Genomic DNA, 20,778 nt, shown 5'->3' on the forward strand with positions numbered 1-20,778 from the left:
ACGTAGGTCAGGCAGGGATTTCCGGAATGTCAGAATCTCTTGCCGGTCCCATGGTTGGTAGACCCAATTGTACACTACCCTTCCTTTTGCATCTTTGTGGTTTGCGTCATCGTGAGTCCCTTCACCTCGTGGAGGAACCCAGTAAGGGGCAGCCTCTCGTATCGGCATCATGGCGTTAGATTGTTCAGTTTGTGGTTCGGTCACTACGGATGTCGCAGGTTCAGTTGCTGGTTTTCGTTCAGTGAGGTGGCGGAAAACCTCAAGCGTACGCGTAAGGAGGTCCGTCACATCACATTCACCCTCATCCCCGATATCGACCTTCCGGTACAGAGTCGTTAGGCTCTGGGGACCTTTGTCTCGATATCGGTCCTCGTATGCGTTCAAGACATGGTAACACAGTTGTACAGTAAAGTGTCGTCTGTGACTCCCTGTATACGAGTTAAACACATCCGTGATGTACTCTTCATCTTCCCTCCTTTCTACCAGTGTCCTTGCTATCTTATCAACCCCTGCTCGCTCATCTTTGCTTAGTCTGCTTGTTCTTGCAGAACCAACCCTTCGGGCCTCGGGGTCGCCTAACGTTGTCGTTTGCGTAGTATCTAATGCAAGGGGTTCGGCCGGCACAGAGGCCATGGGGGCCGAAGCTGTGGCGCTACTCTCGCTGCTACCTGGGGGTGGTGGGTGCTGTGCTAAGGGTTGGGAAGGGGCATATGGAGGGGGCATGTAGACGATCGGAGGACCTAGCAGCAGATCATCGTTGGCTCGTTGTTTCGAGGGTAATTCAGGGTAGAGCGTGGAGGATGTTCTAACCGGACACTGGCTTGACGTTTCTATTTCTAGTTTCAGTTTGGCTTCCTCTATTTCTTTTATCTCTTCTTCTAGTTTCTGAGCCGCTAGGTGGGCTGCTTTCCGCAGCTCCTTTCCCAACCTACTCTCAGTTCTCTTTTTACGTTGTTCAGTTTCTTTGCGCCACATGCCGAAACTATCAAGCATAGTGGGTGTCGTCTTGTTTTTACCAAGGGCTGTTTCTAGTGCGTTTATTTTGTCATCATCGAAGGATCCTATCAGTGGCCACTGACTTTCTCGATCCTTTTTCGTATATTTATGCCACAGCTTGCTATAGGCTATAGCGATCAATCCATGCTTCATGAACATGTCCTTATTAGGGGTGCCTTCCAGTGGAGCCGGATGGTTCATCTCTAATAAGCGGTCCGGGCTAAACAGGCTACCAATCAGTGGGGAGAAGACAGGCATGACGGATCACAATGGGGATAATAGTCAGCACTACCTATCTTATCACCGCGTGCAAAGACTAGACAGAATATTTCTATTCTACGTTGTTTGCAGGCAGTGAATACCTCATGAATCAATATCGGGCAGTTAATATTTGGTCAATAAAATGGTCAATGGGGAGAATAAGTAGGCCCGCAAAGGTCTGCGTTACCTACCCTTTCACTATCTACAAAGAGGGAACCTATTCTTTCCTGTTTGTAGACAGAGAATCTCCAGAAAAACGATCCGTAACAGTTAATCAATGGGGAGGGGCAATTGATCAGTGGGGGAGAAAGATAGGCACGACGGGTGCGTTACCTATCCTTCACTGTTTGTAAAGGGAGAGCCTGTTGTTTCTCCGTTCGCAGACAGCGAATCTCCAAATAAATAACAAAGAGTAATACTAGTATTTTTTCAATCAATCAAACAATTTCTTAATTCGTCGTGTTTACACGAACTTACCCGGACCGCATGGACAGTTTCTTGTCTTCCGAATCCAGCGCCCGATCGTCCTCTTTTCTTCGTAATCCTCGCGGCACTCCTGATGGTTCCCAGTCAGGACCGTAGATCACTCGAGAGAGGTCTGTTCGGAACCAGTGAAGTTCGGATGATCGGCTGTCAGACGAGGGTCTATCGGACAGGGTACCTCCCGATCGTTGCAGTCGTTCACTCTGTCGTCAGGACCTCTCCCACTGGATCCACGAGTCGCTGATGGGCCCCACGCTTGGGACGCCAATTGTAAAAGGGTACGTAGACAGCCAGTGACCAAAGACCCTTTTGTGTTGTCCGGGCGGTGTCGCCTCTATTACCCACAAAATATTAATTAATGAAGAAGCAGGCGCTGGAGACTGAAAGGCAGGAAACGAGGGTTTATTCTCTCCGGAGGAGAACACATCAATTCGGACAGCAAGTATCGTCACGAGGTGCTCTAACCGCATCTCTGAGGCCTGGCCTCTTATACGCAGGTTTATTGCTTTATTACATGAAACACATATCTGTCAATACTTTGATGTTCAGAAAGGCATCCTAGGAATCCCTGCTTCAAGCCCGTTCCCACACGTTTACAGTTGAAATCCCCACCCTGGTCACAACAGGTGATGATCATCGCGCAGCTGGACATTCCGCCGATTCACGGAATGTGTGGAGTTGATCGGATCTCATGGGGTGAAGGGTGTTCGATCGACCCGAGGGTCCTTTGATAGGGGGAAGCTTCCTACTGTACGGGGGTGTGATAAACAGTATCCGCAGGACCAGGTGGCGGCCTGGGAACAAGGGAGACAAACGGGCACACACAGGAAAAGGGGTTTGTATCAAAGGACTTGGGACCATGAAAGGGATGAAGGGAGGTGTCGCACTGGGAACAGGATGGGATTCCGAGGTAGAGCTGCGCTGAAGGGGGGTTTATGACCTGAGGCATATGGGAGCGGGAGGGGGTTGTCTGCGTGCGAGGGATGCCTGCGAGGTTAGGAGAGAGAGAGACGCGCTGGCTATCAGCGAGGGCAGGGAGGCCATGGTGCTCAAAATGGCTGCCGCTTACGCGCACGAATGGGCTCGAGAAAGAGCAAGATGGCGCCGATAATGTTGACGTTTGCAGCCTAACTTTTAACAAGAATGTGGACAAGGACATGTTGCCTGAATTATTGGGTCATGTTAAGGCGAATATGGGCTTCCCTGCTGATGACGTCCCTAGTACTTCTGGGGGTTCCTTGCTCTGCCAGTTCCAGTGCTCTGCTCCGGTGGTTATGCCTGTCCATCCTTGTGTCAAGGAGGTTTTGGATCGGGAGTGGAAGGATCCTGACCGCATTTTGCTCCCTCGCTTCATGGCGAAGCTCTATCCTCTGCAGAATATGGCTAAGGTTCTGCCTGACTCTGTGCCTGTGGATTCCTTTGTGGCTAGTCTGGTGGGGCGCACTTCTTTGGTGGAGGATGCAGTTGTGCGTGATCCGGGGGACAAGAGGGTGGATGCCTCCCTGCAAAGGTTTATTCTGGTTCTCATCTGGCGCTCCGGGCTGGCATCTGCGGGACTTATTTGGCTCAGTCTCTGCTTTCAGACTTGAAGACTTATATTGGGTCCATGGATGATTCTACTGACTGTACTGATATTCTGGCCCATGTGGAGCGTCAGGTGGAATTTCTTTCTGACATTTCCTTCAATGTGGTGCGGGCTTCTGCCCTCTCTGGGGGTGCTTGTGTGGCTGCTCATAGGAACTTGGTCCTGAAGGACTGGAAGACGGATTCGGCCTAGAAAACTGCTGCTTTGAGACTGCCTTTTCAGGGTTCTATGTTGTTTGGTGGAGAATTGGAGGACAAATTGCATAGGCTGTTCAAGGAAAAGATTGCAAAAAACACAGTTGATGAACAGAATGCAGAACAATGTCTTACATTCACCCCAGTACAAAGATCTGGGCTAAATCCATCTTTTTTTTGCACTCCACACCACCCTAGGTCAGACACTAGCTATATGCAAATCAGCCTTGACCCTGTGCCTCATGGCAACAGTTCAGCCCGAACTACCAAGCCATATCTTTCCTAGACCGGAATCAAGCATCCAAGGACCGGTTTCTGGCTATCAGCCTTCTTCAGCCTGGATAGCTTGACTCCAGTGATGTGGAGAGCCTGGGACTCACGTCTGAGCATACCCAGCCCACTCGGGGAGAAAATTGCAAAAAACACAGTTGATGGACAGAATGCAGAACAATGTCTTACATTCACCCCAGTACAATGTTTTGGGCCTCAATCCATAATTTTTTTGCACTCCACACCACCCTAGGTCAGACACTGGCTATATGCAAATCAGCCTTGACCCTGTGCCTCATGGGAACAGTCCAGCCCAAACTACTAAGCCATGTCTTTCCTAGACCGGAATCAAGCATCCAAGGACCGGTTTCTGGCTATCAGCCTTCTTCAGCCTGGATAGCTTGACTCCAGTGATGTGGAGAGCCTGGGACTCACGTCTGAGCATACCCAGCCCACTCGGGGTGAAAATTGCAAAAAACAATGTTGATGGACAGAATGCAGAACAATGTCTTACATTCACCCCAGTACAAAGATCTGGGCCAAAATCCATCTTTTTTTTGCACTCCACACCACCCTAGGTCAGACACTGGCTATATGCAAATCAGCCTTGACCCTGTGCCTCATGGGAACAGTCCAGCCCGAACTACCAAGCCATGTCTTTCCTAGACCGGAATCAAGCATCCAAGGACCGGTTTCTGGCTATCAGCCTTCTTCAGCCTGGAGAGCTTGACTCCAGTGATGAGGAGAGCCTGGGACTCACGTCTGAGCATACCCAGCCCACTCAAGGTGAAAATTGCAAAAAACACAGTTGATGAACAGAATGCAGAACAATGTCTTACATTCACCCCAGTACAAAGATCTGGGTCTAAATCCATCTTTTTTTTGCACTCCACACCACCCTAGGTCAGACACTGGCTATATGCAAATCAGCTCCGTTACGGTCCTCTCCGATGTTGCCCCTGCGGCGGCTTCGGCTGTCGGTTTGGCGGTTGAGAGGCATGGGTGGCGGAATAGGGGTCTCCCGGAGCATTTAGCCTTGGCTATTCAGCAGTCTCGGAAGCCTTCTACCCTTCAGTCCTATGGTAGGCATTGGGGTAACTTTGAGCGTTGGTGTCTTGGTCTGGCTTTGTCGCCCTTGGTTTTTCCTCTGCCAGATGTTCTTCAGTTCCTTTGGGATGGGTTCGAGAAGCGTTTGTCTGTCTCTACTCTCCGGGCTCAGTGGGCAGCTATCAGAGCTTTTCGGGCCCCTTGGGGGAATCTGCCTGATGTGGATGGTCTGGTTTACCGACTGTTGCATAGTTTATCGAATTCCCGCCCTGTGGTGCGTCCTTCTTTTCCTCTCTGGGATCTTCCCTTGGTTTTGAGGGTTCTAGTTGCTGCTCCCTTTGAGCCTTTGGAGGAGGCTGATATAAAGTTTGTCACCCTCAAGGTTGTTTTTTTGGTGGCTATCACTTCAGCTCGTCGCCTGGGGGAGCTGGTTGCTTTGATGGCTCGGGAGCCTTTTCTGTCCTTTTCTGCTGACGGGGTGGTTCTTCGTTTGGATTCCTCCTTCGTTCCTAAGGTTTCCTCCCAATTCCATTGCTCTCAGGATCTGGTCCTGCCTGCTTTGAATTCGGATCAGGTGGACGGGGACGACCTTCCTTGGTCCTTGCTGGATGTTTGCCGGGCTTTGCGGGTTTATGTGGATCGGACCCGTGACTTTCGGCTTTCTGACTCCCTGTTTGTTTCTTTTGATGCTGTCTCCAGGGGTTGCCATGCTTCTTCTTCTTCCACTGGGTGTTGGTTGAAGCAGGTTATTGTTCTGGCCTATTCCCTTTCTGGTTCTCTTCCCCCCCGGCTGGGGTTCAGGGGCATTCTACTCGGGGGATGGCTGCTTCCTGGGCGGAGGTTCGTGGGGTGTCCCTTTCTGAGATTTGTAGGGCAGCAACTTGGGCTTCTGCTAATACCTTTGTTAGGTATTACCGTATCCAGAATGTTCTGGGGGATGACACTAACTTTGGTTTGGGGGTTCTCCGGGTTGTGTGTTCCTGATTCCGCTTGTTTTCCTTTATGCTGTGCTGTTGTTGTTGTTTTAAAGAAATTGCTGGGTTTTGCTGCGCTGCTGTGTCCTGGTGGTTTGTTGTTTGATGAAGGCCGGTTGCTGCTTGGGTATTCTCATTGGTTATTAATGAAGGGGACGAGGACAGGAGGGACCTGGGGGTAATGTCTTCATTACTCCGGGTCCCGTTGTCCTCGTCCCCTTCATTACATCCCTCCCTCCCTCCTGGACCTCATCTTGGGCTTGGTGGTTCAGGAGGCATGCTGGGTACTGTACCCTTATATAATCCCAGTAGGGAGGGGGAGGGTGTACCAGCATTCCTGCTTTTCTTTTTTCTGTCTGGGTGATAGGTTATCTCATTGGTTATTAATGAAGGGGACGAGGACAACGGGATCCGGAATAATGAAGGTTACCGGTAAGTAATAGGACATCAAGGCTACTTGACAACTTTTTTATCTTCTGGAGACATTATAAACCCATCTGTTCTTTCAAATTCCTGCTTTGCTTTCTTACCCTTTTCCTTTGCTGCTTCTATCCATTTTGTTCAGTTTGATCTGTTGGGCCCAAGCACCAAGGTACCCTTGGGTGATAGCTGTTAAGTCAATCCACTTTACTACTGTCTATGTAGCAGCACCTAGATAGAGATAATGATCCCATCTAGTCCATTACAATAATTGCCAACAAGGCAAACTCTATGTTAGTACCACTCCCGAGCTGTCGCGATAGGTGATCTTTAAAAGTAGTATGGCGTAATTCATGCGAGCATTCACCACATATTTTTCTCAACTTACCTTAAGAGTTGCCCATGTATTAAGAATTACCTTTATTGTGCCAATGACAGCATTTTGTTATGGGTACCACCTTTGACAATAACTATACCCAATATCACAGTTCCAGAATTTTGGCACTGTATTGCCAAACTACCATGGATGGCCCACTTGTAAAAAATTCCCCCCGGTACTTCAGGGGTAGCATTTTTCCATGGTTTGCTTCCCTCAACCTACCCACCAGTCCCAAAGGCAAAGAATTGTCTCTAGTATACCAGCACCTGCTTTTTTCCGCAGGTGCTCCATCATATCAAGTAGTTCATCAAGTATTTCAGGGTCTGCATTTTGCCTTGGATGCGCTCCCTTTTGGCGATAATTATCTTTACAGTACCAGCCAAATCATTTTTCTATGGGTGCCCCATGCCAAATCTTTCTTCCAGTATGCAAGCTACAACATTTTTCCACTGGTGCTATGCCAAGAATTAATTCTAGTATGTCACCACTGCATTTTGACATGGGTGCTCTTTCTTATGGAATTAATTACAGCCAATATGCCAACAGCAGCATGTTACCTTGGGTGCCGCCATTTGCCCAGAAATATATGAGTATGCCATGGTACTGGCAGACTCACAATCATAAACACACAAACAAAAATCACTCTCACTCTCTCCCAATTTCTAACATACTCTCTCCCTAACTCACAGTTACTCACACAAAAACATACTCACTGGTTGTGACTCTCGCTTATAAACACCTAGACTCAATGACGCTGGATCCTGGTGAACTGCACCTGCTGTACCTTTGATAGCTACACACCTGAAGCAGTTCCATGTCCTCTGACAATCTCCAGAAACTCGTCCTTGATAACTTCCTCACATTTCTTTCACCTACTCCCTCGCACTACCTTACACTTATTTAACAATCTCTCAAAGTCAGTTATTCACTCGCTTTCACTCTCATTGACTCTCTAAAATACACTCATACACACTCTAACTCAATATCGGTCACTGTTAATCACTCACAAACACACACACATGCAGAGAGCAAACTGTTTATACTTACCTTGCTTCTTTAGATGGCAACTTTGAGGCTTCATGGCAGCTGGAAGGTAATAATATGGTGCTAGGCATTAGAACAAGCAAGCCATGATCCCCAACAAGGAGTCAGACAGAGCAGAGCAGCAAGGGCAGATTTAAGAGGCAGACCCGCCTCAAGCCCTCGCCCAGCTTCTTGATAAGATGACTAGAAGCAATATGGAACTGGGTAGCATTAAAACTGAATTATGTGCTGGTGGTGTTCATATAATGATGTAAAGCTATTTATTCTCTTAATATCTTAATATCTGAAATAAAAATATCAAACAAATCCCTGAAGATGTCCGTAAGGAAGGATTGGCTACAACCAGACATGAGCAGATGATTTAAAAATAACTATTGAGAAAGAAATTAATAAATAAGAAGGAGTCTGTGTATTATGTGATAAACATTGACAATATTCATCAATTAATTAATTGCTTAATTTTTTGGGACAAATATTTGAGGATAAGCTGAGAGCTTGGAGAGGAGGCCGAAAGAGCTGATCGGATGCAATGACAGTCTTTATGAAAACATGAAACTATTGTTTTAACAAACTCCGTTAATTTAATTCTTTATCAGCAGAGGAAAGGGGCAGAAAGTGGCACCTCACAGGAGGCAGGGCTATGCCCCTTAGCCCCTGATAAGGAACCACTGTCTCTCCTCCGATTCATTTATCATTCCCTTTCCTGCATGCACCAGAACAATAACCTAACTGCATCTCCATGTGGATCAGGGGTGTGGTACCAGACTCAAACCGCATTTCATATGGCAACACATTTGACCGTTTTCAAGGTATCACCTGGCTTACAGTGCAATTTACATATCAAATTCGATATGGCTGGTGAGTGATTAAAAAACAAAATGGCATAAATTAGTAACAGTTAGGCATCCTCAGTCTCTAGCCTCCATTACAATAGTGTGTGAATGTCCTCTGCATGATGGCAGGAGAAAGAGCTAATAGCAAATGTGCATCTTAGCTCATTATTGGTTACATTCAATTGAATTTGATTTGGTAAATGTCCTGAATAGTTGAGTTAATTGATGTTTGCGTAACCCTCTTGCAATCTGTCATTGAAAGATCTAATAATTGTTTTAACTTCTTTATGTGCTCATCTAGATTATTCCTTTTATGTATTTTTAAACCAATTTTTGTGTACAATATAAAAAATGTTTTATGTACCACAAATAAATATGTCTATGTTGGCTGAGATGTGATCCATGGTATCCATCTTGCAAGTGAGGAAAGTTCAAGTAATTATCTTACAACGCTATTACCTATGTTTTACATTGCATTCACATTGTAAGATGTATCATTTTTGGGGCATGGCTTTGGTGTCCCTAAGATGGCCGTCTGAATTGGGAGCTTCATGGTGTGGGAGACCTTGTGATGCTTTTTTGGCGTCTTTGGTGTTATTTCAAGGAGAATTCACCTCATAATCCACTGCAGACTCAGGGGCCGATTCCGGTTTCGGTCGGAAGGGCTCCGAACAATGGTCAGAGCCCTTCCGACCGAACCGGAATGTGTGGGCCGGATTCCTTTCCGACCGAGCCATTCTGAATCCGGATTGTGGACGACAGGCTCGGTGTCCGGAAATCCCTCAGTACTCCCCGGTCGCCTCTTTACGACCGAGGGAGTACGATGCAAGCTTTTCACTGCCTTTTCATGCTGGTGTGCCGGTGGGCCGGTGTGCGACTGAACCGCACACTCAGGTCCGTCCGACATCGGAATTGTCCCCTATGTGAGGATTTTGGGGCTGTGCTTCCTTCAGCAAGTGAAGTGCTTTTTGAGAATTCTTTCTCAATTGCAGTCGTCCCTTCACTCGCGGCTGTCATTTTGACTTTAATTCACCTCAGCAGCATCTTACTCTTACAAGCCTTTCTTTGGCTGTTGCTCTCTCCGGCTGTGGTTTGAAGCACTAATAACAATGAATCCGCCTCACATTTTGCTGACCTTTTAGTAATATTAGAGTTTATAATGTGGATATTTATGCTTTTTTTCAACTACACTGTGGAATTAGCAGGTGATGGTAGCAACAATGTGCATGCCTTTCCATTACCTGTATTATTTACTGGCATTGGATTTTTCATCTTTCAGAAATAGAGCACTATCCATACTTTTTATTATATAACTCTTGCTCTTTTTTATCTGCATTCGCTTGGAGAACTACTGCTTTTTTCACTGTTTCCTTTAGCATTGCTAGTAGTCATATTCTGCTTGGTCTCTTCGATTGATTTGGTCACTGAATCCTGTTTCTTTAGTCTGCCTATCCAGCTACGTCAAAGTCACAGTCTGCCCTTTCTTCATTTATGTGCTCTATCTTTGATACTTCTTTGGTGGACTGGGTGCCTACTATTGTTGACATGGTGGCAAATTCTAATCTTTGCAATTTCTCCTTACCAGGTGGTTCAAACAAGGTTCATTCACCTTCTGCCACTACCAAGCATATGGAGCAGGACCCTCCCTCACAAGATAAACCATCATCTCCCACTTCTTTGGAACTATTGTTAGAAGAAATTCAAGCATCAGAACCTTTTTATGTAGAGACAAGCGAGCACATTCAAAATCATGATGATAAATAGACCGTTATGGAAAATTGAGTTTCTGTGATTGTACAGCAGATAGCTGATTTACATAATGAAACCAAAAATATTGCTCACCTAGAAAAGGAGGTTCTTCAAATAAAAAAGCAGGCAGAGGACCTGGACAACAGGAATCAATGAAATATCTTTCCATCTATGGCCTTGCTGAAGGAATTGAAGGCTCTGATCCGGTCTCATTTTCTGCCTAACTCGTTGGAATTACCCTCTTCCACCATACTCAACATTCAAAGAGCTCGTAGACTTAGTCCACATCTTTCCACCTCTGCTTCCTCTGCCATACCATGAGGAGTCATCCTTGTTGTTCTACAATTAACTGATTTATTAAAGGTTTTCAGCACTACCAAATATAAACAATATCTTTTTGGTCCAGAATTTGTTTTTTAATTACTAAAGATGTTTCCAATGCTGCAGCCCACAGAAGAAAAGAGTTTCTCAATCTTTGTCCTGCACTCTATACTCTTTGAACAGATATGGACTCTTCCATCCGTGTCTTTTTACAGTATTTTTCTGAACAATGCCATTTCCTACGAAGACCCAACTTAACTTAAGAGTTATATCAACTGTCATACAACTGTTAGCATGGATACAGCTGATCCATCTGTGCATTGACAGTTTCTTTATTATTCATCAATGTCTTTCCTGAATTATGAATATATGATGATATGCTTCTTATTATGTTGTTCAATATTTCGTTCTTTCTTTTGCTTCTTACAGGTCTGCATTGTCTGTATACCTTGTGTGGTCTCCTTCTGATTGTATACTGTTCTCCTGTAGGGAGTAGTCTTCCCCTTCTCTGCCATGCTACCCTCAACTGTGCCATCACCACCCTAATTCTTTTTCTTTTGCCGTATTTCAGGTATGTATTCTCAGTTGACTCTTTCTTTTTCTTCTATCTTGTTTTCCCCTTGTCTTTCCCTTAGCCTTTTCCCTGGTTGTCCTTTCCCCTTTCTTAGTATTTGTTTTACTTTACATATTCTTTCCTTTTATCACTTACAGATGTTGTTTTATATTGTAATTCTATTATATATTGTTTAGTCCTCAATAGGTTTACATTTTGCATTTCTTGTTACATTCAGGGTTATCATATGGAATGTGAAATAGTTTATAAACCCTTTTAAAGAGCATTATCCTATTAGGATAAACCCAATCTCGATGTAGTGTTGCTTCAGGAAACTTATCTTATTGAATTGGAAGCTCTAAAACTAAAGCGTGGTTGGGTGGGAAACTTCATTACCTGCCATACTTCATGAAATTACCTTATTTTCTAATGTTTATGGATAAAAAAATAATAAAGACAAACACAATTTTTACTCCTTAATAAACAAATCGTGAGACAACCTTTATGAGTACTGGATTTCAATGAGATACATTCTCCAAAATTAAATTTTTTCACAGCTTTGATCACCTATTCCATCAACAATAATTTTAAGCAAAATTTTTCCAAAATTCTATCTACTATTTCCTCCTGGAGTCCCTTATTTCTTTCTTGTGGGGTCGCTTAGAGGCCATTAAGATGATAATATCCCCTCTTGTTCTTTACCTTTAATCCAGGCTTCCAGTTCATATTCCTTTAAAATTGTTTTGATAAAATAAATTCCCTACTTATTAAATTCCTTTAGAATAATTTGAAAGCAAGAGTATCTCAAACCCTTTCGCAAAAATCCATGTTGGACGGAGGGGTGGATTTTCCAGGTTTTAATCAAGATCATGTAAAATTTGGATTATGTCATGCATCAATTTGGACTTTGGACTTGCTTTCTCACTTTTCTCCTTTATGATTGTCAGTAGAAACATCTGTTTTACATCCCTTTTTTCCTAAACAAGCTTCACTTTTTCTTCTAAAGTTCCTCTTGTCAATCCTCCCATTTTTCATCACACTTTTTCTTTGATTAAATCAACATTTCCTTCTACTACTCTAACTCCTGCTCTACTCCTTACTAAGCCATTATGGTATAATGGGCTTGTTAAAATACCTAACAGCTCAATACTTTGGCACTCGTGGAAGGATAAAGGTATTTTTTAATGATAATTCTCCTATTTATTTCCCCGGTTTCAAGAGCTTTTTACTGCCCAACATTTTCAAACTCATTTCTGCTGCTTATGAATGCTTCCTAGATACATACTTTTCTATACAACACATTTCTATTTCTGTTCCCCTTGCTTCTGCTCTGACTATCCTTTTTAAATCTGGTCCTAAAGCTTCCACTATTTATGAATCTCTTGCCTGTCTTGATTTCTCTAGGATCAAGCCTAAGACAGAGCTTTCCTGGGAAACTCACTTTCGTATGAATTGGACTGTACCATTTTGGAATAAGGTTTGGTTGTGTATTTATTCAAGTTGCAGATCAGCGAGTATCACTCAATCTTTGTTTTTCCTTTACCATAGATTATATTTTACCCCTATACATTGCTCCAAATTTTCATTAGAGACTCCTTCTAAATGTTGCTCTTGTGATTTTCCTATTGGGGACCTTGTTCATCTGTAATGTTGAGGTCCAAATACCCTTCCTTTTTGGCATAAGGTTTGTTCTCAACTAACAGAGATGTTTCATTTGGAACACACCCTCAATCTCCAATGTCTTTTTTATGGCACATTAACCACTTCTTTTATCCTTTCATTTCCTCAGCATAAATTAATGGATATTGTAATAGCAATTGCCTTTCAACAAATGACATTTAATTGGAAATCCTCCTCTAAATTATCTTACAAGGTTTGGTGGGACTGTGTTTGGTTACACCATAAGTTTGATACTATATACCTTCTCACAAGGTTGAGTCGTTGTAGTTGCCATCAACTACTTGTATGAACAAAATTCATCTCTGTGTCCTTCCATTTATTCTATATCATCTGAGAATTTTCAACCTCCGTGAATACTCTACTCTTTTTTTTTCTTTTTATCTTGTATATACACTATGACATGTTATGAAAGTTAAATGCAAATGCTTTTTCGAATTTTTGAAATATTTTGGAGATATTGGTTATTTTCATTGCTATTATCTTTATCGCAATATTCTTAGTATTGCAATATTATTTTAATGGTTATGTGGTTATTTAAGAATTATATTACTACCTTCTCCCCATGAATCCTGGATCACTGACATAACATCGACACTCATAATATTGACCTACAAAATTATCAAAACACAAATATCGATAACATAAATATTGATATTCTTTACTTAGTTTAAAGAATACACAAATATCAACACAAAAATATCATCAAGCATTAACATCGACATCATAATTATCAATCAAAAAAATGTTGCCATAATTAATATTGTAAACAATAAATACATATACAAAGTGACACAAATATCGATAACAAAAATATAGACCACACAATTATCTCCAAAAAACAAAATATCGACACCATAAAAATATTTTTATTCTCACAATATATAAAAATATATAATAAAAAATCTAAACTACACACAACATACTAAATAAATAAAACTAAAGTTAAATAAATTATAATAAAAATACATTTAACATAAATAAATTCCCCAAATGAATTACTCCTCACAAACAGAATATATAAAATAAATATATTTTATTATACATTTAATGCAATATAAATTGCAATTATATACTATTATACATTTAAATAAAGTAAGAAAAAGTAAATGTTTAACTAAACATTAATTAGCGTTTCCCATATAAGGAAACAACTGCCAAATGAATTGTATACATTAGTCACAACAAATGATAAACTCCTGCAACTTAAATAACCCAATAAGATGGAAAGCACAATTAAACAAACACTATACAAACTAAATAGAATGTAACATTATTTTATGCTCCAACAAAAAAGGCCAAGAATAAGGGAAATATCTACCGGATTGCTTCTACAACAATGGACTTCCTCATTAAAAGCTTTGATTTCAACTTCACAAAGTAATTAAAATATAAATGTTATCTTACGACTGTATAAAATAATAGTAAAGTACTTTCTACAATAATTAAATAATGAATGTATTAAAAAAAATTATATCTCCTTTACAGAAACTTCAAAAGACACTCAACTAACTACAAACATCATCAAAAAACTACCTTGCCTAAAAAGTAAGTTTTAATCTCAATTAAACTAATAAAACAGCAAAAAATCCCAACCCAAAGTGCCCACTAAGCACACAAACACCAAAATAGAGGCAATGCTGTTAAACACCTTTATTAAAATTATCATTTTCATCTTTTCTCTACAGGAAATAAAAAGAAACACTAAAACCAAGCATCAACAGAAACACCTAAGTGTCAAAAAAAGTTTAAATTATTCAAGCATGTAAGTATAATTTTGAATATAGAAATCTGTATTACAATAAAAACAATACCAATGCATTTAATATTTTTATATATATTTCTCAAAGCATTTGAAACATCAGAATGACTGACGGTACAAAATTCATAACATCCCAGAAAGTAACATTTTGTTTATGCTAGATGGGATATATCTACACCCAAGACAGGCAAAAAATTAATTGGAAATGCAGCACATATTATTAAAATGCATGTTATGGGAGGGCTACAACAAAATAGACTACTGTATTAACTGTTGAGGACATAACCACCCCCTAACATAGCTGAAATAGAAGTGTGAGATGCTTTAGACACTCTGAAAAAGCTAGCACTAGCTCTTGAAAACCTATTACTGAAATACTAAAATAAGTACTCCCCGGAGTTCCAGAACATGTAACTGGCCAATTACCCTTTGTCTCAACGTTAAAAAGGCTAATAGCAAGAACAATAAAATCAACTGCAACCATCCCATCTACCCCCAAAACTTTCAGTGAAATTTAAATGCCACCTTAATTCACTGTAACTCATAATGAAGAGCAATGTCTACTTCATGACAAGAAATCTAACGACAAAAGTATTATAATATATGCAACGCTCACAAACTTAGTTAAATTACAGAACTGTGGGACATGGATGATGGGCGGAACATTTAAAATATGTCCAAAACCATTTTACCAATTATACACAATCCATGGACTGTATCATAATACCAACATCCCCTTTATATATGCACTGTTATCAAACAATCAAATCCACTACCTATGAAGAACTCTTAACAGAAGTAAAGCAAGAAACTAATAATTACTATCCTCAAAAAATTATCATATTCTTTAAACAGGGGAGACGCATCGCGCCTGTGGAGACACTGCTGCTGTGGGGCACACCAGGGGAACCACAAGCCCCAGGACCCTGCTGGGCTCACCGGACATCTCGCCCCTCCCCCTTGACACCGGGGGCTTCAAACACTGCTCGCGTCTCCTGCTTCGCGGGATACGCATCGCGTCTGTGGAGACACTGCTGCTGTGGGGCACGCCAGGGGAACCACAAGCCCCAGGATGCTGCTGGGCTCGCCGGACCTCTTGCCCCTCCCCCTTGACACCCTGAAGGACTTAAAACCATCTACCTTCCCCCGCAACGCGGGACGCACGCGGGCGGCGCCAGGCTAAGCCCGGGCAAAGGTCGGGCCGTCTGTGGCCGGAAGAGGCCGTGCCGGACCACCCCCCTAACATCTACAATGGGCAAGAGGAAATAGGTATGTGCCAGGGATGACGATGGGTCCAAAGCGAAACACCCTAGAAAGTCTGAATCCATCATCTCGTACCTAACCTCTGCAGTGGGGGTACTGACTAAAGAGATCGCGAATGCTGAGAAAGAGCTGGGTTTGAATACAGGGGAGATGGACCCAGTCCCACCTACAGACCATAGTAGGGTGATACCATTGAAGCCAAACATTGTGAGTACCAATCGGGAAGGGAACTCAACCCACATCGTATTACCTACACCACATGAGACCTCACGTCAGCCTTTGCCCATGACACCTGCTGTTCTTCCACATAAGTCGCACAAGAAGCGATCGTTGTTAAGCACAACGGGCAGGATGAGAAAAGACTTGGTTCAGACTAACCGAATAGACCATCGTCTTAAGGGCCAAATCCGGAAAATAATAGAGGACCTATTTATCTCACGTCTGGAACCAGCACTTGTGTCCGTCGCCAAAGATATTGTGGACACTTTAAACACTTGTGTAGCAGGGCTTCTGTCCAAATGTGAGAAAATTGATGCGCGGTTGAAAGAAGATAGGGGGCTAAAGTGGGGCTCAAGTCAGCCAGTGGTCTCAGCTGATAACCTGCCTACAGCTGATAGCAGGAACATCAACCATATACCTTGCCGTTCCCGTGGTTCAGCAGGGACTGTAGATACAGTTGGGCAGCCAACCGCAAGGATTGTGGCAGGGAACTCCATGCCTGAAGTAAATGTTAGAGGCAGCCAGGCATATGACAGTAGCAGACGTACTCGTCATCCAGGCTTCTCCCTGGAGTTGCCTCCGGAAGCATCCCCTTTGGTGGCTGTTTTCACCGGAGTGCCTCCTGTCAGGGGGGGCTCCAGTGAAAAAACCACTGATCTGATGTACCATGCTAGACAGTGGTGCGATCAATTTAGCATGGGTGGAACCGATGTTGCAAGTGCTGTCACTATGGCAAGGAGTGTTCGCTGGGTTGGGCACCGCCCCAAGAACATTCCGGGGGACTGTGTGGTGGTGAATTTTAATAATAGGAACATTGCTGAAAGACTATTTTGGGACGGTTCAGATCTACATAACAAAGGCATCAGACCACTCCCCTTGGGGTTTTTCTATCCTCCAGCTAGGGCTTATAGATACCCGCAGCCACCCACCCGGTCTTACACCCGTCCTAATAACAAATGTACCCCACCATAACAGGCTAAGATGAGCGCACAGATGAGATCTGCCCAGGGACCTGCACAGGGAGGGGATACTGTACCCATAATTATACCATCAGCATCCCCAGTACATCTCCAACCTAGGGGGGAGGTTGAGCTTTGTAAGCGATTTTGCCCCTGTCCCAGATGGAGTGCAACAACTGATTGGGTCCTGAAATTTCAGGTCTGGGGTCTGGGATAGGTGGTGTAACTTATACAGCAAATAATCGGACAGTCTCATGTAAATTCCTAAGCTGAAATGTGGCAGGTATTAGACTCAAAAACACTGACCCATCTGGTTGCAATTTATAAAACAATTCGATATCCTGGATTTCCAGGAAACCTGGGATTCAGAGTTTAGCTTTATTTTGGATGGCTACCATAGTTTCACTATTCCTGCGGTTCGAGGGACTGTGGGGAGGCCTAATTTTCCTTATTTCTCTAAACCTTTCTGGAACATTCAGAAAACTTAATGGGTCATCAGATAATTTCCTCATACTAGAATGGTTTGTCTCCGATAAGTATTATCTTTTGATTAATTTGTATAATGCCATGGAAGGCTCTGTACAGAAGGAGCATTTTAGTGTGTTAGAACAATTTTTGTCAGTCTATAAGCTCAATAATTCATTTGTGCCAGTGATGTTTTTGATGGGAGATTTTAATATACACCCTTGCCCGTGGGGGTGCTACGGTGATGATCTTGATGGGCATATGAATGGGAGGGTACCCCACTTTGAACACGGTAAACAGGGCGAGGACCTGGAGGAACTACTCTCTAATTTAAATTTACTTGAACCAGGCAAGGAAAGTGGTAGTGAGATTGTCCCCACCTTTATAGGACGGGAAGCAAAGTCTGTTATTGACTACATTTTCTTATCCCCCTTAGTTCTGATTAAGACTCTGGACTATAGAGTAGTGACGTCAACCTTCAGCGATCACAACCCCCTCGTATTGGAAGTTGATTTGGGGGTTAAGACTGCCATCATTGATCAAGGAAGGGAGATAGTACAGGACTTATCTACAAAATATCAAGGTAGATGGATAAAGTGGGACGCTGTAGTCCTGGAGGCCTTTTTTGAGGATCTGGTTGCCAAGGCAGAAACCAACATTGGCATCTGCCTGGATTACCATGCCGTGGGAGTAGGAACTATAACTTCCTTTACAGCAATTTGCAACCAAGTTGCTGAAAACTCACATAAGGGGAGTAGGCCACATCCCAGGAAGGCACAGAAATGGTTCGATTAATCTTGTACAAAGGCCCATAAGGATCTTCTCAATGCTCTTAAGAGGACCCCGAGGGACAGGGCTCTAGTGTCCGCTCTCCGCAAGGAGTATAAACAAGCAACCACCAGGCAGAAACACAAAATTAAAGAGGAGGCCTGGGACTATTTGCAGTCTATTGATGTATTAAGGAACAGCAGAAAGTTTTGTACCACAATAAATCAGCCATTCTTCTCAGAGAGTGATAATTTGGATACGGAATGCGTAATTCCAGATGACATCTGGCTCCAGCACTTCAAGAGCATTTATGGCAATAAGGAGCATCAGGAGCCAACATTAGGACCAGCCACTATGGGCTGTACCACAAACCCGGTTAAATTTGACCTGGCTAAAGTAGAAAGGGCTATTCGAGATACATCTAAAAATTAAGGCTCCAGGACCCAATGGGGTTCCTGATGACCTTTACATCATGTACCCTAACTTCTGGGCAAAGATTTTAACCAATGTGTTCAATGCAGCATCCCTAGTGGGTTTCCCCACTTCTTGGGCCTCATCTATATGTGTGCCCATTTTTAAAAAAGGGAGCAGAGGGAACCGCGCCTGCTATAGGCCAATCTCCCTGTTGGACTCTGCTGTTAAGATCATGGGCAGAGTCATTCTTCAGAAACTGGGAGATTGGATGAATGGCAGGGGGGTGCTCTCGAATCTCCAGTACGGCTTCAGGCAGCACAGAAGTACCATGGACCAATGCCTAAATTTGCATCTTTTGATTAATAAGTATACGATAGCAAAAGAGGGCTTTTTATACCTCGGGTTCATGGATTTATCATCAGCTTTCGATCTGGTGAACCGCTCCAAATTATGGCGTATTTTGCTGAAAATGGCCGTAGATGCACCCCTGGTTTACTTTCTTAGCGACCTTCACCAAGACTTAGCGGCTGCCGTTAGGGTCACGCAGGACGGCAGATGTCCGGGCAAATTCAGCTCCAGGCGGGGGGTCAGACAAGGTTGTATTCTGGCCCCTCTAATTTTACGATCTATATCAATGGCCTGGAAAAATCTCTAGCTGGGGCCAGCGCGGACATTCCACGTGCAGGGGGATCGGGTATCCCGGTCCTCCTGTACGCGGACGATGCTGTACTCATTGCCCGCACAGGCCTGGGTATACAGAGGCTGCTGGATAACTTTGCCACATTCGTGGGGTCCCTAGACTTAAAAGTAAATAGCAACAAACCCCATTTAATGATCGTTGGGGCCCGCAGGAAGGTCAGTAAGGTAAAAACATTCAGATGCCTGTGTGTGGAAGTTTCTAGGATCCCAGTGTTCACCTACCGGGAAGTACTCTTCGATGAGAAGGGCAACTGGGGCCCTCAGCAGAAGCATAAAAACAATGCTGTTGCAAGATCCACAGCTGCCCTCACTAGTTTCGCCAAAAGGCTGGGATCTAGGCCCATGGAGGCTTTGCTTAAAATATATAAGTCTAAGTGCTGTGCAATTGCATCTTATGGGGCATCGATATGGGGTTACGCGCCTGTGGGTAAAATACAATTAGTCAAGTCAAGTCAAGTCATAACATTTATATAGCGCACTACATACCCAGAGGGTTTCAAGGCGCTTGGGAAGGGGAGGAGGATTATTTGTCAAATATCCATGTTTTAAGCTGCTTTCTGAACGCTAGGTGATTCTGGGTGAGGCGAAGGTAAGCGGGGAGTGAGTTCCATGTTTTGGCAGCTAGGTATGAGAAGGATCTGCCTCCCATGGTGGTCTTGTTGATGCGAGGTACAGTGGCGAAGGCTTGGCTGGAAGAGCGAAGTTGGCGGGAGGGGGTGTAGAAGGATAGTCGAGAGTTGAGGCAGACTGGTCCGATGTCGTAGAGTGATTTGTGTGCGTGGGTAAGCAGTCGGAAAGTAATCCTCTTATTGACGGGTAGCCAGTGGAGGTCTTTAAGGTGACCAGAGATGTGTTCGTTGCGTGGGATGTCTAATATGAGCCTGGCTGAGGCGTTTTGGATTCGTTGTAGTTTCTTCTGGAGTTTAGCGGTGGTACCCGCGTAGAGGGTGTTTCCGTAGTCCAGTCGGCTCGTGACTAGAGAGTGGGTGACTGTTTTCCTTGTTTCGGAGGGGATCCAGCGAAATGTTTTTCTGAGCATGCGAAGGATGTTAAAGCAGGAAGAGGATACGGCGCTGACTTGTCTGTTCATTGAGAGTGAGGAATCCAGGATGACGCCAAGGTTCCGTGCGTGGTCTGTCGGGATGGGTGTATTTCCGAGGGCTTCCGGCCACCAGGAGTCGTCCCATGCAGAGGGGGATTTACCTAAGATGAGGACTTCTGTTTTGTCTGAGTTCAGTTTCAGACGGCTTTGTTTCATCCATTCGGCGACTTCTTTCATTCCTTCGTGTAGGTTGGTTTTGGCGGTGCTGGGGTCCTTGGTGAGAGATAGGATCAGTTGAGTGTCATCCGCGTAAGAGATGATGTTGAGGTTGTGTTGGCGGGCGATGGCCGCGAGGGGGCTCATGTATACGTTGAAGAGGGTGGGACTGAGTGAGGATCCTT

The sequence above is a fragment of the Lissotriton vulgaris genome, chromosome 9, assembly GCF_964263255.1.
Source record: "Lissotriton vulgaris chromosome 9, aLisVul1.2, whole genome shotgun sequence".
NCBI lineage: Eukaryota > Metazoa > Chordata > Amphibia > Caudata > Salamandridae > Lissotriton > Lissotriton vulgaris.